Source organism: Hyla sarda, chromosome 2 (genome assembly GCF_029499605.1).
Source record: "Hyla sarda isolate aHylSar1 chromosome 2, aHylSar1.hap1, whole genome shotgun sequence".
Classification (NCBI taxonomy): Eukaryota; Metazoa; Chordata; class Amphibia; order Anura; family Hylidae; genus Hyla; species Hyla sarda.
In genome coordinates, this window is record NC_079190.1 from 53646608 (window position 1) to 53667372 (window position 20765).

At 46.8% G+C, this 20765-nt stretch overlaps 1 protein-coding gene and 1 long non-coding RNA gene across 9 annotated transcripts in view; one reads left to right on the plus strand and one right to left on the minus strand.

The window, feature by feature from the left end:
* The window catches only part of LNX2 (ligand of numb-protein X 2), a 182857-nt gene that overhangs the window by 87637 nt on the left and 74455 nt on the right, over positions 1 to 20765 (minus strand). The window lies entirely within an intron of this gene.
* The window catches only part of LOC130358495 (uncharacterized), a 28181-nt gene continuing 22316 nt past the window's right edge, over positions 14901 to 20765 (plus strand). Inside the window, exons 1-2 of the long non-coding RNA XR_008889540.1 lie at positions 14901 to 14994; positions 15240 to 15287. This is a non-coding gene — a long non-coding RNA (uncharacterized LOC130358495). The remainder of the gene's footprint in view (positions 14995 to 15239; positions 15288 to 20765) is intronic.

Consider the following 20765-nt stretch of genomic DNA (forward strand, 5'->3'; position numbering starts at 1 on the left):
ATGGTAGCCAAGAGAGGGGGATGGAAAATTACTTCGGAACCTCGATGTAGAACAGAGACGTAACTTGTAGCTTCAAGGCCCCAATGCAAAATCTGTAACAGGGCCCCATGTTGTGCACCATTGATAATACTGGTGTTTTCTCATGGGGCAGAGGCGCCTTTTGGGCCCCCTTGGGCCCCAGGGCCCCAGGTGTGACTGCTACCTCTGCACCTATAGGGCTGGGTTCACACTGCGGAATCTCCGGACAGAATTTCCACCGGAGATCCCGTAGAGAGCGCTAGGACCGCACGGACTGCACTGCTGTCCTCATAGATGGGAATGAATTTCTGAGTTGGTCCGCCGAAAGATCCGCTCAGAAATGCATTGCCATCTCTGGGGGTGGCAATGCAGTCTGTGGGGTCCTAGTGCTGCCTGGTGGAAATTTGGTCCGGAGATTCCGCAGTGTGAACCCGGCCTTATAGTTATGCCCCTGACATTTAATCTTAAAGGACTTTGCACATAAACAAGACTCAAAAACTCAAGGTACATTGGAAATGTTTACTAGCAAAATGTATCTATAATAGAAGAAAACCATGCGGCTGGAGAAATGGGGCCAAGACCAGGCTGGCTGTATTGTTTTTTTTTTTTTTTTTTTTAAAGAACATGGGCCTGGATTCCCTTTCTATAGACCCTTTAAAGGGGTACTCCAGTGGGGAAAAAAATTCAATCAACTGGTGCCAGAAAGTTAAACAGATTTGTAAATGATTTCTATGTAAAAATCTTAATCCTTCCAGTACTTATCAGCTGCTGTATACTACAGAGGAAGTTGTATGGTTATTTTCTGTCTGACCACAGTGCTCCCTGCTGCCATCTCTGTCCATGTCAGGAAATGTCCAGAGTAGGAGCAAATCCCCATAGCAAACCTCTCCTGCTCCGGACAGTTCCTGACACAGACAGAGGTGGCAGCAGAGAGCACTGTGGTCAGACTGGAAAAAAAACTACACAACTTCCTCAGGAGAATATAGCAGCTGATAAGTACTGGAAAGATAAAATTTTTCTTAATAGAAGTAATTTACAAATCTGTCACTTTCTGGCACCTGTTGATTTGAAAAAAAATAAAATAAAAAATGTTTTCCACCGGAGTACCCCTTTAACACTACAGAATTTCCGGACCCCATATTTCATTAAAAGAATGAACATGTTCATTCTTTAGGCCAAATTTGATGTGAATGCATTTGCTGCCTATAGAGATGGCGCATTTGTAAGTGGTCCTTGCTTTGCCAGGCAGAGATCCCATAATGTGAATGAGCCCTTAGGGAACCCACACAAACACAGGGGAACATACAAACTCCTAGCAAATGTTGTCCTTGGTGGGATTTCAACCCAGAGCCCCAGCACTGCACAGCCACAGTGCTAATTTCTACAATGAATAATACAACTTACAACATCCTTTGCCTTTTCTCCACAGCAACCAGAATACTAATAGATTTCGTCTCCCCCCCCCCTCCCACGATACAAATGACACACAAGTGTTAGTGATTTCAGCAGGTTTATCACACTTTCTATGCTACTCGAAGTCTCGCTGAATTCTATTGAGCGCGACGTTATAGATGTGGACCCAAAACAAACGCCAACCATTCTGCCATTAAAATTAATCTGTTTATTTGCATTTTTCGGGAAGACATAAATTCAGGCAGAGGATACAATTATGGTAGTATTTATTCTACTGCAACAGAGAGACAACAAACATTTAGAGCCGCTATCAGCTGCAGTGCGGGGTGGAAATTATCTTCCTTGCGTCTCAGTAAAAAAAATCGTAAGCGCAAGTGAAGAATTGGACTGAACAGATGCCATATAGTCATAATATATTACCGCAAATAACAGTCAAGCTCTAATTATATCCCCCATATTGTTATATTGTACAACCATATCTGCAGGGAGTGCGAGGCGCACAGCAACACATATGTGTATGTTACACAAATTGGTACTTGTGAAAAAAAAAAGATTTAAATTAAATCGACATGTAAGGCGTCCTGCCATGATTTCTCATCATTACCCTGACGCTCCTGTTTCTTCACCTCCTCATTCACACCTGCCTTCTCCTCCGCGTTCTCATCCTCACCCACTGAAGCGCTGGTATTTTCACAGCTTAGAATTAGGCAGTAGTTACGAGAACCTGGTGATACTATTAACTATGGAGAGGACTGAGCAACATTTGTGACATAGAAACATAGAGAACAGAATATATCGGCAGATGAGAACATCTTGTCTGCCAATATCCTGAATACTATGAATAGTCCCTGGTCCTATCTTATATGAAGGATAGCCTTATATCTATCCCTATCTTATATGAAGGATAGCCTTATACCTATCTCTATCTTATATGAAGGATAGCCTTATGCCTATCTCTATCTTATATGGAGGATAGCCTTATACCTATCTCTATCTTATATGAAGGATAGCCTTATACCTATCTCTATCTTATATGAAGGATAGCCTTATACCTATCTCTATCTTACATGAAGGATAGCCTTATATCTATCCCTATCTTATATGAAAGATAGCCTTATACCTATCTCTATCTTATATGAAGGATAGCCTTATACCTATCTCTATCTTATATTGTTACGCCGAGCGCTCCGGGTCCCCGCTCCTCCCCGGAGCACTCACAGCGTTCTCCTTCTCGCAGCGCCGCGGTCAGACCTGCCAACCGGATGCGCTGCGATAATGTTCCCAGCCGGGATGCGATTCGCGATGCGGGACGCGCCCGCTCGCGATGCGCATCCCGACTCGCTTACCAGACCCGTTCCCCGTCTGTGCTGTCCCGGCGCGCGCGGCCCCGCTCCCTAGGGCAAACGCGCGCGGGTCTTTGCGATTTAAAGGGCCGGTGCGCCACTGATTGGTGCATGAGGTTTTAATCAGTACCGTCACCTGTGCACTTCCCTACTTATACCTCACTTCCCCTGCACTCCCTTGCCGGATCTTGTTGCCATTGTGCCAGTGAAAGCGTTTCCTTGTGTGTTCCTAGCCTGTGTTCCAGACCTCTTGCCATTGCCCCTGACTACGATCCTTGCTGCCTGCCCTGACCTTCTGCTACGTCCGACCTTGCTCTTGTCTACTCCCTTGTACCGCGCTTATCTCAGAAATCAGAGAGGTTGAGCCGTTGCCGGTGGATACGACATGGTTGCTACCGCCGCTGCAAGACCATCCCGCTTTGCGGCGGGCTCTGGTGAATACCAATAGCAACTTAGAACCGGTCCACCAACACGGTCCATGCCAATCCCTCTCTGGCACAGAGGATCCACCTCCAGCCAGCCGAATCGTGACAGTAGATCCGGCCATGGATCCCGCTGAGGTCCCGCTGCCAGTTGTCGCTGACCTCACCACGGTGGTCGCCCAGCAGTCGCAACAGACAGCGCAACAAGGCCACCAGCTGTCTCAACTGACCGTGATGCTACAGCAGCTACTACCACAGCTTCAACAATCATCTCCTCTGCCAGCTCCTGCACCTCCTCCGCAGCGAGTGGCCGCATCCAGCCTCCGTTTATCTTTGCCGGACAAATTTGATGGGGACTCTAAATTTTGCCGTGTTTTTTTTTCACAATGTTCCCTGCATTTGGAGATGATGTCGGACCAGTTTCCAACTGAAAGGTCAAAGGTGGCTTTCGTAGTCAGCCTTCTGTCTGGGAAATCCCTGTCATGGGCCACACCGCTCTGGGACCGCAATGATCCTGTCACTGCCTCTGTACACTTTCTTCACGGAGATTCGAAGTGTCTTCGAGGAACCTGCCCGAGCCTCTTCTGCCGAGACTGCCCTGCTGAACCTGGTCCAGGGTAATTCTTCTGTTGGCGAGTACGCCATCCAATTCCGTACTCTCGCCTCCGAATTGTCCTGGAATAACGAGGCCCTCTGCGCGACCTTTAAAAAAGGCCTATCCAGTAACATCAAAGATGTGCTGGCCGCACGAGAAATCCCTGCTAACCTGCATGAACTGATTCATCTTGCCACCCGCATTGACATGCGTTTTTCTGAAAGGCGTCAGGAGCTCCGCCAGGATATGGACTTTGTTCGCACGAGGCGGTTTCTCTCCCCGGCTCATCTCTCCTCCGGTCCACTGCAATCCGTTCCTGTGCCTTCCGCCGTGGAGGCTATGCAAGTTGACCGGTCTCGCTTGACACCTCAAGAGAGGACACGACGCCGCATGGAGAACCTTTGCCTGTACTGTGCCAGTACCGAACATTTCTTGAAGGATTGTCCTATCCGACCTCCACGTCAGGAAAAACGCACTCTGACTCCGCACAAAGGTGAGACAGCTCTTGATGTGAACTCTGCTTCTCCACGTCTTACTGTGCCTGTGCGGATTTCTTCTTCTGCCTTCTCCTCAGCTGTGGCCTTCTTGGATTCCGGATCTGCAGGAAATTTTATTTTGGCCTCTTTCATCAACAGGTTCAACATCCCGGTGACCAGTCTCGCCAGACCCCTCTACATCGCCTCTGTTAATAATGAAAGATTGGACTGTACTGTGCGTTACCGCACAGAACCTCTCTTAATGTGCATCGGACCCCATCACGAAAAGATTTAATTTCTAGTCCTCTCTAACTGCACTTCGGAAATTCTTCTTGGACTACCGTGGCTTCAACGCCATTCCCCAACCCTTGATTGGACCACCGGGGAGATCAAGAACTGGGGTACTACTTGCCACAAGAACTGTCTTAGGCCTGCTCCCTGTACTGTCAGTCAAGACCCTGTGGCCCCTCCGATATCTGGTCTCCCCAAGGCCTATCTGGATTATGCTGATGTTTTTTGCAAAAAACAAGCAGAGATTTTTTCCTCCTCACAGGCCTTATGACTGTCCTATTGACCTCCTCCCTGGTACTATTCCACCCCGGGGCAGAATCTATCCTCTGTCTGCTCCGGAAACACAAGCCATGTCGGAGTACATCCAAGAGAATTTAAAAAAGGGGTTTATCCGCAAGTCTTCCTCCCCTGCCGGAGCTGGATTTTTCTTCGTTTCCAAAAAAGACGGCTCCTTACGTCCTTGCATTGATTACCGCGGACTTAATAAAATCACTGTAAAAAAACGCTATCCCCTACCTCTTATCTCGGAACTCTTTGATCGCCTACAAGGCGCCCACATCTTTACCAAGCTGGACTTAGGAGGTGCATATAATCTCATTCGCATCAGGGAGGGGGACGAGTGGAAGACCGCGTTTAACACCAGAGATGGACACTTTGAATATCTGGTTATGCCCTTTGGGCTTCGCAACGCCCCTGCCGTCTTCCAAGACTTTGTAAATGAAATTTTTTGTGATCTTCTATATACCTGTGTTGTGGTCTACCTAGACGATATTTTGATTTTTTCTGCTAACCTAGAAGAACACCGCCAGCATGTCCGCATGGTTCTTCAGAGACTTCGGGACAATCAATTATATGCAAAAATGGTAAAATATCTCTTTGAGTGTCAATCTCTTCCCTTCCTAGGATACTTAGTCTCTGGCCAGGGACTCCAAATGGACCCAGATAAACTATCAGCCGTATTGGATTGGCCACGCCCCTCCGGACTCCGTGCTATCCAACGTTTTTTGGGGTTTGCCAATTATTACAGACAATTTATTCCGCACTTTTCCACTATTGTGGCCCCTATCGTGGCCCTAACCAAGAAAAACGCCAACCCTAAGTCCTGGCCTCCTCAAGCGGAAGATGCATTCAATCATCTCAAAACTGCCTTTTCTTCTGCTTCCGTACTCTCCAGACTTGATTCATCTAAGCCCTTCTCGCTGGAGGTAGACGCCTCCTCGGTGGGAGCTGGAGCAGTACTCCTACAAAAAAATTCTTCCGGACATCCTGTTACTTGTGGTTTCTTTTCTAGGACCTTCTCTCCGGCGGAGAAAAACTACTCCATTGGTGATCGTGAATTACTGGTCATAAAATTGGCGCTTGAGGAATGGAGGCACCTGCTGGAAGGATCCAAATATCCAGTTATTATATACACTGATCACAAGAATCTCTCTTATCTTCAGTCTGCCCAACGGCTGAACCCTCGCCAGGCTAGGTGGTCGTTGTTTTTTGCCCGTTTTAACTTTGAAATTCATTTTCGCCCTGCTGACAAGAACATTAGGGCTGACGCCCTCTCTCGTTCTTCGGATGCCTCTGAAGTGGAAGCTTCCCCGCAACACATTATTCCTCCGGACTGTCTGATCTCCACTTCTCTGGCTTCTGTCAGACAAACTCCTCCAGGGAAGACCTTCGTCTCTCCACGCCAGCGCCTCAGGATTCTCAAGTGGGGACACTCCTCACACCTCGCAGGCCAAGCTGGCATCAAAAAATCCATCCAGCTCATCTCTCGATTTTATTGGTGGTCTACCCTGGAAGCTGATGTTGTTGATTTCGTGCGGGCTTGTACAGTCTGTGCCCGGGACAAGACCCCTCGCCAGAAGCCTGCTGGTCTCCTCCATCCTCTGCCTGTTCCTGAACGACCATGGTCTCAGATTGGTATGGACTTTATTACTGACTTACCTTTATCCCATGGCAACACAGTTATTTGGGTGGTCGGTCGTTGATCGATTCCCCAAGATGGCACATTTTATCCCTCTTCCAGGTCTTCCTTCTGCGCCTCAGTTGGCGAAACAATTTTTTATGCACATTTTTCGCCTTCACGGGCTTCCTACGCATATCGTCTCGGATAGAGGCATTCAATTTGTGTCAAAATTCTGGAGGGCCCTCTGTAATCAACTCAAAATCAAATTAAACTTCTCGTCTTCTTATCATCCCCAATCCAATGGGCAAGTGGAAAGAATTAATCAGGTCCTGGGTGACTATTTGCGACATTTTGTTTCCTCCCGCCAGGATGACTGGTGTTACGCCGAGCGCTCCGGGTCCCCGCTCCTCCCCGGAGCGCTCGCTACACTCTCCCCGCTGCAGCGCTCCGGTCAGATCCACTGACCCGGGGCGCTGCGATTCCGCTTCCAGCCGGGATGCGATTCGCGATGCGGGTAGCGCCCGCTCGCGATGCGCACCCCGGCTCCCGTACCTGACTCGCTCTCCCTCGGTCCTGTCCCGGCGCGCGCGGCCCCGCTCCCTAGGGCGCGCGCGCGCCGGGTCTTTGCGATTTAAAGGGCCACTGCGCCGCTGATTGGCGCAGTGATTCCAATTAGTGTCTTCACCTGTGCACTTCCCTATATCACCTCACTTCCCCTGCACTTCCTTGCCGGATCTTGTTGCCATTGTGCCAGTGAAAGCGTTTCCTTGTGTGTTCCTAGCCTGTGTTCCAGACCTCCTGCCGTTGCCCCTGACTACGATCCTTGCTGCCTGCCCCGACCTTCTGCTACGTCCGACCTTGCTTCTGTCTACTCCCTTGTACCGCGCCTATCTTCAGCAGCCTGAGAGGTGAGCCGTTGCTAGTGGATACGACCTGGTCACTACCGCCGCAGCAAGACCATCCCGCTTTGCGGCGGGCTCTGGTGAAAACCAGTAGTGACTTAGAACCGGTCCACTAGCACGGTCCACGCCAATCCCTCTCTGGCACAGAGGATCCACTACCTGCCAGCCGGCATCGTGACAGTAGATCCGGCCATGGATCCCGCTGAAGTTCCTCTGCCAGTTGTCGCTGACCTCACCACGGTGGTCGCCCAGCAGGCACAACAGATAGCGCAACAAGGCCAACAGCTGTCTCAACTGACCGTTATGCTACAGCAGTTACTACCACAGCTTCAGCAGTCATCTCCTCCGCCAGCTCCTGCACCTCCTCCGCAGCGAGTGGCCGCTCCTGGTCTACGCCTATCCTTGCCGGATAAATTTGATGGGGACTCTAAGTTTTGCCGTGGCTTTCTTTCCCAATGTTCCCTGCATCTGGAGATGATGTCGGACCTGTTTCCCACTGAAAGGTCTAAGGTGGCTTTCGTAGTCAGCCTTCTGTCTGGAAAAGCCCTGTCTTGGGCCACACCGCTCTGGGACCGCAATGACCCCGTCACTGCCTCCGTACACTCCTTCTTCTCGGAAATCCGAAGTGTCTTTGAGGAACCTGCCCGAGCCTCTTCTGCTGAGACTGCCCTGTTGAACCTGGTCCAGGGTAATTCTTCCGTTGGCGAGTATGCCGTACAATTCCGTACTCTTGCTTCAGAATTATCCTGGAACAATGAGGCCCTCTGCGCGACCTTTAAAAAAGGCCTATCCAGCAACATTAAAGATGTTCTGGCCGCACGAGAAATGCCTGCTAATCTTCATGAACTTATTCACCTAGCCACTCGCATTGACATGCGTTTTTCCGAAAGGCGTCAGGAGCTCCGCCAAGATATGGACTCTGTTCGCACGAGGCGTTTCTTCTCCTCGGCTCCTCTCTCCTCTGGTCCCCTGCAATCTGTTCCTGTGCCTCCCGCCGTGGAGGCTATGCAGGTCGACCGGTCTCGCCTGACACCTCAAGAGAGGACACGACGCCGCATGGAGAACCTCTGCCTGTACTGTGCTAGTACCGAACACTTCCTGAGGGATTGTCCTATCCGTCCTCCCCGCCTGGAAAGACGTACGCTGACTCCGCACAAAGGTGAGACAATCCTTGATGTCTACTCTGCTTCTCCACGTCTTACTGTGCCTGTGCGGATGTCTGCCTCTGCCTTCTCCTTCTCTACTGTGGCCTTCTTGGACTCTGGATCTGCAGGAAATTTTATTTTGGCCTCTCTCGTCAACAGGTTCAACATCCCAGTGACCAGTCTCGCCAGACCCCTTTACATCAATTGTGTAAACAATGAAAGATTGGACTGTACCATACGTTTCCGCACGGAGCCCCTTCTAATGAGCATCGGATCTCATCACGAGAGGATTGAACTTTTGGTCCTCCCCAATTGCACCTCGGAAATTCTCCTTGGACTTCCCTGGCTTCAACTTCATTCCCCAACCCTGGATTGGTCCACTGGGGAGATCAAGAGTTGGGGGCCCTCTTGTTCCAAGGACTGTCTAAAACCGGTTCCCAGTAACCCTTGCCGTGACTCTGTGGTTCCTCCAGTAACCGGTCTCCCTAAGGCCTATATGGACTTCGCGGATGTTTTCTGCAAAAAACAAGCGGAGACTCTACCTCCTCACAGGCCTTATGATTGTCCTATCGACCTCCTCCCGGGCACTACTCCACCCCGGGGCAGAATTTATCCTCTCTCTGCCCCAGAGACTCTTGCCATGTCTGAATACGTCCAGGAAAATTTAAAAAAGGGCTTTATCCGTAAATCCTCCTCTCCTGCCGGAGCCGGATTTTTCTTTGTGTCCAAAAAAGATGGCTCCCTACGTCCTTGCATTGACTACCGCGGTCTTAATAAAATCACGGTTAAGAACCGCTACCCCCTACCCCTCATCTCTGAACTCTTTGATCGCCTCCAAGGTGCCCACATCTTTACTAAATTGGACTTAAGAGGCGCCTATAACCTCATCCGCATCAGAGAGGGGGATGAGTGGAAAACAGCATTTAACACCAGAGATGGACACTTTGAGTATCTGGTCATGCCCTTTGGCCTGTGCAACGCCCCTGCTGTCTTCCAAGACTTTGTTAATGAAATTTTTCGTGATCTGTTATACTCCTGTGTTGTTGTATATCTGGATGATATCCTAATTTTTTCGGCCAATCTAGAAGAACACCGCCAGCATGTCCGTATGGTTCTTCAGAGACTTCGTGACAATCAACTCTATGCTAAAATTGAGAAATGTCTGTTTGAATGCCAATCTCTTCCTTTTCTAGGATATTTGGTCTCTGGCCAGGGACTACAAATGGATCCAGACAAACTCTCTGCCGTCTTAGATTGGCCACGCCCCTCGACTCCGTGCTATCCAACGCTTTTTGGGGTTCGCCAATTATTACAGGCAATTTATTCCACATTTTTCTACCCTTGTGGCTCCTATCGTGGCTTTAACCAAAAAAAATGCCGATCCCAAGTCCTGGCCTCCTCAAGCGGAAGACGCCTTTAAACGACTCAAGTCTGCCTTTTCTTCGGCTCCCGTGCTCTCCAGACCTGACCCTTCCAAACCCTTCCTACTGGAGGTTGATGCCTCCTCAGTGGGAGCTGGAGCTGTTCTTCTACAGAAAAATTCTTCCGGGCATGCCGTCACTTGTGGTTTTTTTTCTAGGACCTTCTCTCCGGCGGAGAGGAACTACTCCATCGGGGATCGAGAGCTTCTAGCCATTAAATTAGCACTTGAGGAATGGAGGCATCTGCTGGAGGGATCAAGATTTCCAGTTATTATTTACACCGACCACAAGAACCTCTCCTACCTCCAGTCTGCCCAACGGCTGAATCCTCGCCAGGCCCGGTGGTCTCTGTTCTTTGCCCGGTTTAATTTTGAGATTCACTTTCGTCCTGCCGATAAGAACATTAGGGCCGATGCTCTCTCTCGTTCCTCGGATGCCTCAGAAGTTGAACTCTCTCCGCAACACATCATTCCACCTGACTGCCTGATCTCCACTTCTCCTGCCTTCATCAGGCAAACTCCTCCAGGAAAGACCTTTGTTTCTCCACGCCAACGCCTCGGAATCCTCAAATGGGGTCACTCCTCCCATCTCGCAGGTCATGTGGGCATCAAGAAATCTCTGCAACTCATCTCCCGCTTCTATTGGTGGCCGACTCTGGAGACGGATGTTGTGGACTTTGTGCGAGCCTGCACTATCTGTGCCCGGGATAAGACTCCTCGCCAGAAGCCCGCTGGTTTTCTTCATCCCCTGCCTGTCCCCGAACAGCCTTGGTCTCTGATTGGTATGGATTTTATTACTGATTTACCCCCTTCCCGTGGCAACACTGTTATTTGGGTGGTCGTTGATCGATTCTCCAAAATGGCACATTTCATCCCTCTTCCTGGTCTTCCTTCAGCGCCTCAGTTGGCTAAACAATTTTTTGTACACATTTTTCGTCTTCACGGGTTGCCTACGCAGATCGTCTCGGATAGAGGTGTCCAATTCGTGTCTAAATTCTGGAGGGCTCTCTGTAAACAACTCAAGATTAAATTAAATTTTTCTTCTGCATATCATCCCCAGTCCAATGGACAAGTAGAAAGAATTAACCAGGTCTTGGGTGATTATTTGCGACATTTTGTTTCCTCCCGCCAGGATGACTGGGCAGATCTCCTTCCATGGGCCGAATTCTCGTATAACTTCAGAGTCTCTGAATCTTCCTCCAAATCCCCATTTTTCGTGGTGTACGGCCGTCACCCTCTTCCCCCCCTCCCTACCCCCTTGCCCTCTGGTCTACCCGCTGTGGATGAAATTTCTCGTGACCTTTCCATCATATGGAGAGAGACCCAAAATTCTCTCTTACAGGCTTCATCACGCATGAAGAAGTTCGCAGATAAGAAAAGAAGAGCTCCTCCCGTTTTTTCCCCTGGAGACAAGGTATGGCTCTCCGCTAAATATGTCCGCTTCCGTGTCCCTAGCTACAAGTTGGGACCACGCTATCTTGGTCCTTTCAAAGTTTTGTGTCAAATTAATCCTGTCTCTTACAAACTTCTTCTTCCTCCTTCTCTTCGTATCCCTAATGCCTTTCACGTCTCTCTTCTTAAACCACTCATCCTCAACCGTTTTTCTCCCAAATCTGTTCCTCCCACTCCTGTTTCCGGCTCCTCGGACATCTTCTCTGTCAAAGAGATCTTAGCCTCTAAAAAGGTCAGAGGGAAAACTTTTTTTTTAGTGGACTGGGAGGGTTGTGGTCCTGAAGAGAGATCCTGGGAACCTGAGGACAACATCCTAGACAAAAGTCTGCTCCTCAGGTTCTCAGGCTCTAAGAAGAGGGGGAGACCCAAGGGGGGGGGTACTGTTACGCCGAGCGCTCCGGGTCCCCGCTCCTCCCCGGAGCGCTCGCTACACTCTCCCCGCTGCAGCGCTCCGGTCAGATCCACTGACCCGGGGCGCTGCGATTCCGCTTCCAGCCGGGATGCGATTCGCGATGCGGGTAGCGCCCGCTCGCGATGCGCACCCCGGCTCCCGTACCTGACTCGCTCTCCCTCGGTCCTGTCCCGGCGCGCGCGGCCCCGCTCCCTAGGGCGCGCGCGCGCCGGGTCTTTGCGATTTAAAGGGCCACTGCGCCGCTGATTGGCGCAGTGATTCCAATTAGTGTCTTCACCTGTGCACTTCCCTATATCACCTCACTTCCCCTGCACTTCCTTGCCGGATCTTGTTGCCATTGTGCCAGTGAAAGCGTTTCCTTGTGTGTTCCTAGCCTGTGTTCCAGACCTCCTGCCGTTGCCCCTGACTACGATCCTTGCTGCCTGCCCCGACCTTCTGCTACGTCCGACCTTGCTTCTGTCTACTCCCTTGTACCGCGCCTATCTTCAGCAGCCTGAGAGGTGAGCCGTTGCTAGTGGATACGACCTGGTCACTACCGCCGCAGCAAGACCATCCCGCTTTGCGGCGGGCTCTGGTGAAAACCAGTAGTGACTTAGAACCGGTCCACTAGCACGGTCCACGCCAATCCCTCTCTGGCACAGAGGATCCACTACCTGCCAGCCGGCATCGTGACAACTGGGCAGATCTTCTACCATGGGCCGAATTCTCAGAGTCTCTGAGTCTACAATTTCAGAGTCTCTGAGTCTTCCACTAAATCCCCATTTTTTGTGGTGTACGGCCGTCACCCTCTTCCCCCCCTTCCCACTCCCATGCCTTCTGGTTTGCCCGCTGTTGATGAGGTGACTCGGGACTTCTCCACCATATGGAAAGAGACTCAAAATTCTCTCTTACAAGCCTCATCCCGGATGAAAAAACATGCCGATAGGAAAAGAAGAATTCCCCCCATTTTTTCTCCCGGAGACAAAGTATGGCTCTCCGCCAAGTATGTCCGCTTTCGCGTCCCCAGTTATAAACTGGGACCACGTTATCTTGGTCCTTTCAAAATTAAGTGCAAAATCCACCCTGTCTCTTACAAACTCCTTCTTCCTCCTCTCCATATTCCCAATGCTTTCCATGTCTCTCTCCTTAAACCACTCATCCTTAACCGCTTCTCTCCCACTCCAGTTTCCGGGTCCTCTGACATCTTTTCGGTGAAAGAAATTCTGGCATCCAAGACAGTCAGAGGTAAAAAAAAATTTTGGGTTCATTGGGAGAATTGCGGCCCAGAGGAGAGGTCATGGGAACCTGAGGACAACATCCTGGACAAGAACCTTATGCTCAAATTCTCAGGTTCCAAAAAGAGGGGGAGACCCAAGGGGGGGGGTACTGTTACGCCGAGCGCTCCGGGTCCCCACTCCTCCCCGGAGCGCTCACAGCGTTCTCCTTCTCGCAGCGCCCCAGTCAGACCTGCCGACCGGGTGCGCTGCGATAATGTTCCCAGTCGGGATGCGATTCGCGATGCGGGACGCACCCGCTCGCGATGCGCATCCCGGCTCGCTTACCAGACCCGTTCCCCGTCTGTGCTGTCCCGGCGCGCGCGGCCCCGCTCCCTAGGGCGCGCATGCGCCGGGTCTTTGCGATTTAAACGGCCGGTGCGCCACTGATTGGCGCATGAGGTTTTAATCAGTACAGTCACCTGTGCACTTCCCTACTTATACCTCACTTCCCCTGCACTCCCTTGCCGGATCTTGTTGCCATTGTGCCAGTGAAAGCGTTTCCTTGTGTGTTCCTAGCCTGTGTTCCAGACCTCCAGCCGTTGCCCCTGACTACGATCCTTGCTGCCTGCCCTGACCTTCTGCTACGTCCGACCTTGCTCTTGTCTAATCCCTTGTACCACGCTTATCTCAGCAGTCAGAGAGGTTGAGCCGTTGCCGGTGGATAAGACATGGTTGCTACCGCCGCTGCAAGACCATCCCGCTTTGCGGCGGGCTCTGGTGAATACCAGTAGCAACTTAGAACCGGTCCACCGACACGGTCCACGCCAATCCCTCTCTGGCACAGAGGATCCACCTCCAGCCAGCCGAATCGTGACATATATGAAGGATAGCCTTATACCTATCTCTATCTTATATGAAGAATAGCCTTATACCTATCTCTATCTTATATGATGAATAGCCTTATGCCTATCCCTATCTTATATGAAGGATAGCCTTATACCTATCTCTATCTTATATGAAGGATAGCCTTATACCTATCACTATCTGATATGTAGGATAGCCTTATACCTATCTCTATCTTATATGAAGGATAGCCTTATGTCTGTCTCTAGCTTATATGAAGGAAAGTCTTATGCCTATTCATATCTTATAGGAAGGATAGCCTTATACCTATCTCTATCTTATATGAAGGACAGCTTTATACCTATCTCTATCTTATATGAAGGATAGCCTTATGTCTGTCCCTATCTTATATGAAGGATAGCCTTATGCCTATTCATATCTTATACGAAGGATAGCCTTATGCCTATCTCTATCTTATATGAAGGATAGCCTTATGCCTATCTCTAACTTATATGAAGTATAACCTTATACCTATCTCTATCTTATATGAAGTACAGCCTTATACCTATCTCTATCTTATATGAAGGATAGCCTTATACCTATCTCTATCTTATATGAAGGATAGCCTTATACCTATCCCTATGTTATATGAAGGATATCCTTATACCTATCCCTATCTTATCTTAATGATAGCCTTATACCTATCCCTATCTTATATGAAGAATAGCCTTATACCTATCCCTATCTTATATGAAGGATAGCCTTATACCTATCCCTATCTTATATGAAGGATAGCCTTATACCTAGCCCTTGCATGCTTAAACTCCTTCACTGTATTTGCAGCAACCACTTCTGCAGGAAGGTTATTCCATGCATCCACTACTCTCTCAGTAAAGTAATACTTCCTGATATTACTGCAGAAACCTTTCCCCTCTAATATAAAACTATATCATCTTGTGGTCATTTTTCTTCTTTTATAGATCTTCTCCTCCTTTACAATGTAGATTCACTTAATGTATAGAAAAGTTTCTATCATATCCCTTCTGTCTTGTTTTTCATCTATATATGTTAAAGGGGTATTCCATGAAGACAGACAGAGGTGTCAGCAGAGAGCACTGTTGTCAGACAGAAAAGAACAACTCAACTTCAGCAGCTCATAAGTACTGGTAGGTGTAATGTCCGTTTATTTGTTTTTGTATTTTTTCTGTTTAGGTGTGTCTTCCTGATACGGATCTGTGATTCTTTATTACTTCATTTCATGTCTACTGGATACATTTTGTGTTGTTCTGTCTATTCCATATTGATACTGTATGTCTATGGATGCCCTCCTGTTTGTTTTGTTGGTCTGTAATAATTTAGCAATAAATTTGGCTACTTGGTAATCTTTTTTTTTTTTTTTTTTTTTTTGTAGGTCTTGTAATATTTTCTCCTTAACAAGAAGGCTAGGCCTAGCTGATCAGTAAGTCCCTCAAACATCTATGACATTGAAATTCAAGGTCCCTTAATGGAATACAAAGCAGAGTAGTCTGTCAAAAATAATAACCTGTCAGTCCAATGCCCAACAGGGATAAAACTAAATATAAACTTACACCAAAGAATTACAGCCCTGGTTCCCACTATAACAAAAATTGAATTCAGTCAATATAATACTATATAAAAAAATACTGCTATATCACCTAAAAAAAAAGTATTTTCACCCATTCTAAATGACTTCTTCTGGATCTTCTAGACCAGTGTTTCCCAACCAGGGTGCCTCCTGCTGTTGCAAAACTACAACTCCCAGCATGCTTGGACAGCCAAAGGCTGTCATAGCATGCTGGGAATTGTAGTTTTGCAACAGCTGGAGGCACCCTGGTTGGGAAACACTGATCTAAACAAGTGCTCCTTGGACATTACTAATCCTATTATCTTTGGCATCATGCAAATATAGCATTCCACAATATGGATTTCACAGGAGTGACATATGGTGGAGATTATTTGCCTCCCAGATAACTCCAAATTATTATTGGAGCCATAACTACCTACAATAACAGAACAATAGTCTCCTGAGAATGTCTGTTTATAAGTAGAGATGAGCGAACTTACAGTAAATTCGATTCGTCACGAACTTCTCGGCTCGGCAGTTGATGACTTTTTCTGCATAAATTAGTTCAGCCTTCAGGTGCTCCGGTGGGCTGGAAAAGGTGGATACATTCCTAGGAAAGAGTCTCCTAGGACTGTATCCACCTTTTCCAGCCCACGGGAGCACCTGAAAGCTGAACTAATTTATGCAGGCTAAGACATCAACTGCCGAGCCGAGAAGTTCGTGACGAATCGAATTTACTGTAAGTTCGCTCATCTCTATTTATAAGCATGTAAAGAGTTCTTTTTTTTTTCGGTATGATGTTGAATGATTTCAAGGGGCATTCCGGAGGGGGGAAAAAAATTAAAATCAACTGGTGCCAGAAAGTTAGACAGATTTGTAAATTACTTTTATTAAAAAAATCTTAATCCTTCCAGTACTTATCAGATGCTATTTGCTCCACAGGAAGTTCTTTTCTTTTTTGGGATTTCCTTTCTGTCTGACCACATTGCTCTCTGCTGACACCTCTGTCCATGTCAGGAACTGTCCAGAGCAGGAGAGGTTTGCTATGGGGATTTGTTCCTGCTCTGTACAGTTCCTGACACGGACAGAGGTGTCAGCAGAGAGCACTGTGGTCAGACTGGAAGGAACTGCACAACTTCATCTGGAGCATACAGCAGCTGATTAGTACTGGAAGGATTAAGATTTTTACATAAAAGTAATTTACAAATCTGTTTAACTTTCTGGTACCAGTTAATTAAAAAAAAAATTCCCATCTGGAATACTCCATTAAAGGAATTGTGTCATAAAATAATCCCTTTTCATAAGACGAATGAATGTCATAGAGGTAGGACTCCCTTCCATTAGCCCAATTAGAAAGCAGGTCTGATAATGGTGGGCCTGGACATTTTATGTCTGAATGGTGGCATGTAACAGTACATTCCCATTGGAGAGCATTCTGGGGATACTTATCACCAGGAATTGTACTTACTATTTACTAAGTAAATATATTTCTCTCTATTGCTTCCCAGAATTAAATTAAAAACTTTTCTGCTAGTCTACAAAGCTCTCTATGACGCTGCACCATATATCTCCACTCTTTAGCTTCCATTTTTCCAACCAACTCATGCTCTCCGCTCAGTCAGTGACTTTCATCCTGATTAACCCTTCATAGTGGAGACAAGGTGATTTTAGTGTTCTTACTGCTGTTATTGAGCTCCTTGGAGCCCCCCTCCTTGCTGCACAGCTACTTCTTATTTTCACAATTTTTAGAGGCATGACCAGAGCTGGGCTGTTTGCTAGCAGTACACACACAGAAACTTCCTCCCATACTTCTCTGGCCAATCACAGCACAGCAAAAACACCTCACATACTAGTGCTGTAAAAGTGGACTAAACTGAAGAGGTTGTTTTCTGCTACCGTGGACAGCATACAACTGGTGCAAGCGGCGCAATCCCGACACACTGTGATTTACTCTGAAATGTCTGATTGTTTCAGAGAAAATGTAGTTTAAAAATGCCATCGGAATGTACAGATAAGGAGAGACGTGTCCCTCAGTGCTTGCAGGGCAGAGAGCAGTTGCTGGGGACCCACTATCCATGACTAATAACCCGGGACCCACAGAATACAGATAACATTCCAGTTTTATACTGTAACTTGCATGGGTGAAAATTAAAGCTTCCTAAAATTATCAAAATTGTGTTATGTTTAAAAATTTCCCCACATTTATATATTTTTTTCAGTTTTGAAGTACGTTTTCCATAGACATGGACATATTTTGTTTCAAATGTTTGTTATTGAAATAGAAAAATAAAATATCAAACAGCAATAGCATCATACACCAGAATGCATATAACAGGTATGATTATTCCTTGTCGATGACATGCACATATTTCATACAACACATTATTTTGCAAAAATATCTCCATAATTTTAACTCAATTTTAGTACCATATCCTTGTACAAATGATGTCTAGCCTTACACTGTGTGAACGTGACTCCAAAGTGATCAGCATGTGTGAGTCAAATGGTACAAAGACCCACCAAATCGATTGAATTCCAGGTTGTAATGCAAAAAAATCTTGGAAAAACACCAAATTGGGTGAAAACGTTAGCAATGCACTGTATAAATCCCCCACATGGGACAAAATGATCATCACGAACAGCCACGATTCCCATTCTTTTTAGCAATCTCTCTTGTTTGTCCTATTGTTTGGTTGTTTTTTCTTACTTGTGTTACATCCTCTATTAGTAACACATTATGGAATACGGTGACACTGTATACAGATAAACATGAAGCTGACAATACAGAAGACATGTTAAGAAGACATTTCTTCCTATCATCCTTAGCTGCCTTTCAGACGTCACTTGTGTTTACATCACTTGGGATGAAGGGGTTGCTGATCCCTGTGATTCCCCGGTAATTCCATAATCACCTCTGGCACAGCTCTATGGTATTACTGTGTGATAATGTTCCTGGGAGACCTGAGGACTCCAATAATGACAATGTGATTCTGGTCCAATCACAGGACGGATAGTAATTATTCCATCCAATTTAAATCTGTGCCTCAATTCTCTTTATTTCATTAGTAAGTCATCCATTAAAGGCAGATCGGATAACAGCGGCACAATACTAATTCCCTCGGACCAGACTCAATGGTGATCAGAGCTGCTCCGCTGAATCAATATTACCATGAGCTTAACCCCTTAGGGACTCAGCCTATTTTAACCTTAAGGACTCAGCGTTTTTCCATTTTCATTTTTTCTCATCACCTTCTAAAAATCATAAAGCTTTCAATTTTGCACATAAAATTCCATATTATGGCTTATTTTTTGCGCCACCAATTCTACTTTGCAGTGACATTAGTTATTTTACCCAAAAATCCATGGCGAAGCGGAAAAAAAAAATAATTGTGCTACAAAAGGGAAGAAAAAATGTCATTTTGTAAGTTTTGGGGCTTCTGTTTCTACGCAGTGCATTTTTTGGTAAAAATAACACCTTATCTTTATTCTGTAGGTCCATACGGTTAAAATGATACCCTATTTATATAGGTTGGATATTGTCGTACTTCGAAAAAAAATCATAACTACATGCAGGAAAATTTCTATGTTAAAAATTCTCATCTTCTAACCCCTGTAACTTTTTTATTTTTCCGCATACAGGCCGGTATTGAAGCTAATTGTTTGCACCGTGTTCTGAAGTTTTTATTGGTACCATTTTTGTATTGATATGACTTTTTGATCGCTTTTTATAAATTTTTTCATGATATAAAAAGTGACCAAAAAAACGCTATTTTGGACTTTGGAATTTTTTTGCGCGTACGCCATTGACCATGCGATTTAATTAACGATATATTTTTATGGTTCAGACATTTCCGCACGCGGCGATACCACATATGTTTATTTATTTATTTATTTTTTATGGGAAAAGGGGGGTGATTCAAACTTGTATTAGGGAATGACCTTTGACCTTTGTTAACTTTTTTTTTCACTTTTTTTTTTGCAGTGCTACAACTCCCATAGGGACCTATAACACTGCACACACTGATCTCTTATGCTGATCCCTGCAAAGCCATAGCTTTGCACGGATCAGTGAGATAGGGGCTCGATTGCTCAAGCCTGTAGCTCAGGCTTGGAGCAATCAAACCCCGATCGGACGCCGCAGAGACAGGTAAGGAGACCTCCGCCTGTGTCCCAGCTGATCGGAACATCGCAATTTTATCGCGATGTCCCGATCAGCCCGACTGAGCTGCCGGGAAGCGTTTACTTTCACTTTCAGATGCGGCGGTCAACTTTGACCGCCGCGTCTGAAGGGTTAATAGCGCGCGGCACAACGATCGGTGCCGCGCACTATTAGCCCATGGTCCCAGCTATGAATAGTAGCCGGGACCGACCCGGTGTGATGCGGGGTCACGGCGGGACCCCGTTTTAAACACCGGGAGCGGGCTCAGGGCGTACAGGTACGCCATGAGTCCTTAAGGATCGGGGATGCAGGGCGTATGCATACGCCCTGCGTCCCCAAGAGGTTAAACAATCTGACAAAGAAAACAACAAAAACAACCCAAATAATGAAGAAAATCATCTATACTATAAGAAATAGGAATACTGTGGTCATAAAAAAAGAGAGATAAATCATAGAAGAATGAGCCTCCTTAATCAACTGATGGCAAGTACATATTCCTAGAGATATGGTCAAAGTGCATACCATGGACTGGCTAATGCTGGCTGTACATGGCCCGATGTTTTGACCTGTTCAGGATTGGTAATCCTTACGGCGAATTGCTAGGATATGTCAATACAGTGGTCCCTAAAGTCCAGGAGGAATGCTCTGCGATCATTTAATAAATTTAGTGCTCCTACACATTACCAGCACACAAAAAAAAAGTGCAGAAAAATGCTTCACTTACACCTACAATGATAAATGCCGGCCCACGGCCGGCATTTATCATTGTAGGTGTAAATGAAGCATTTTTCTACACTTTTGTGTGCTGGTAATGTGTAGGAGCACCAAATTTATTAAGTGGTCACAGAGCATTTGATATATTTTGTGCAGGTCACATTTTCTGAAATTTCTCTCTTCACATACACCAAAAAGCTAAGTCTGGGCTGGTGTAGTTTAAGAGACTTTTCAGTGGCTTTGCGCCTCTTTTGCGCTAGTTTTACGAAAAAGGCCCAGTTCATAAAACCCTTCCATATCATGTGTATTGCCAAAGTAAGTGGATTGCAACTCAAAATCAGCTGAAATGTGTAAACCAAAAGGCGCAAAAAAGGCGCAAATAAACCCTGCTTGAGCCTTTTTTGCGCCTTTTCTAGACACAAAAAAACAGTCTAAAGACGATGATAAATGTCAGCCCATAACTCTATGGAAACTTGGTA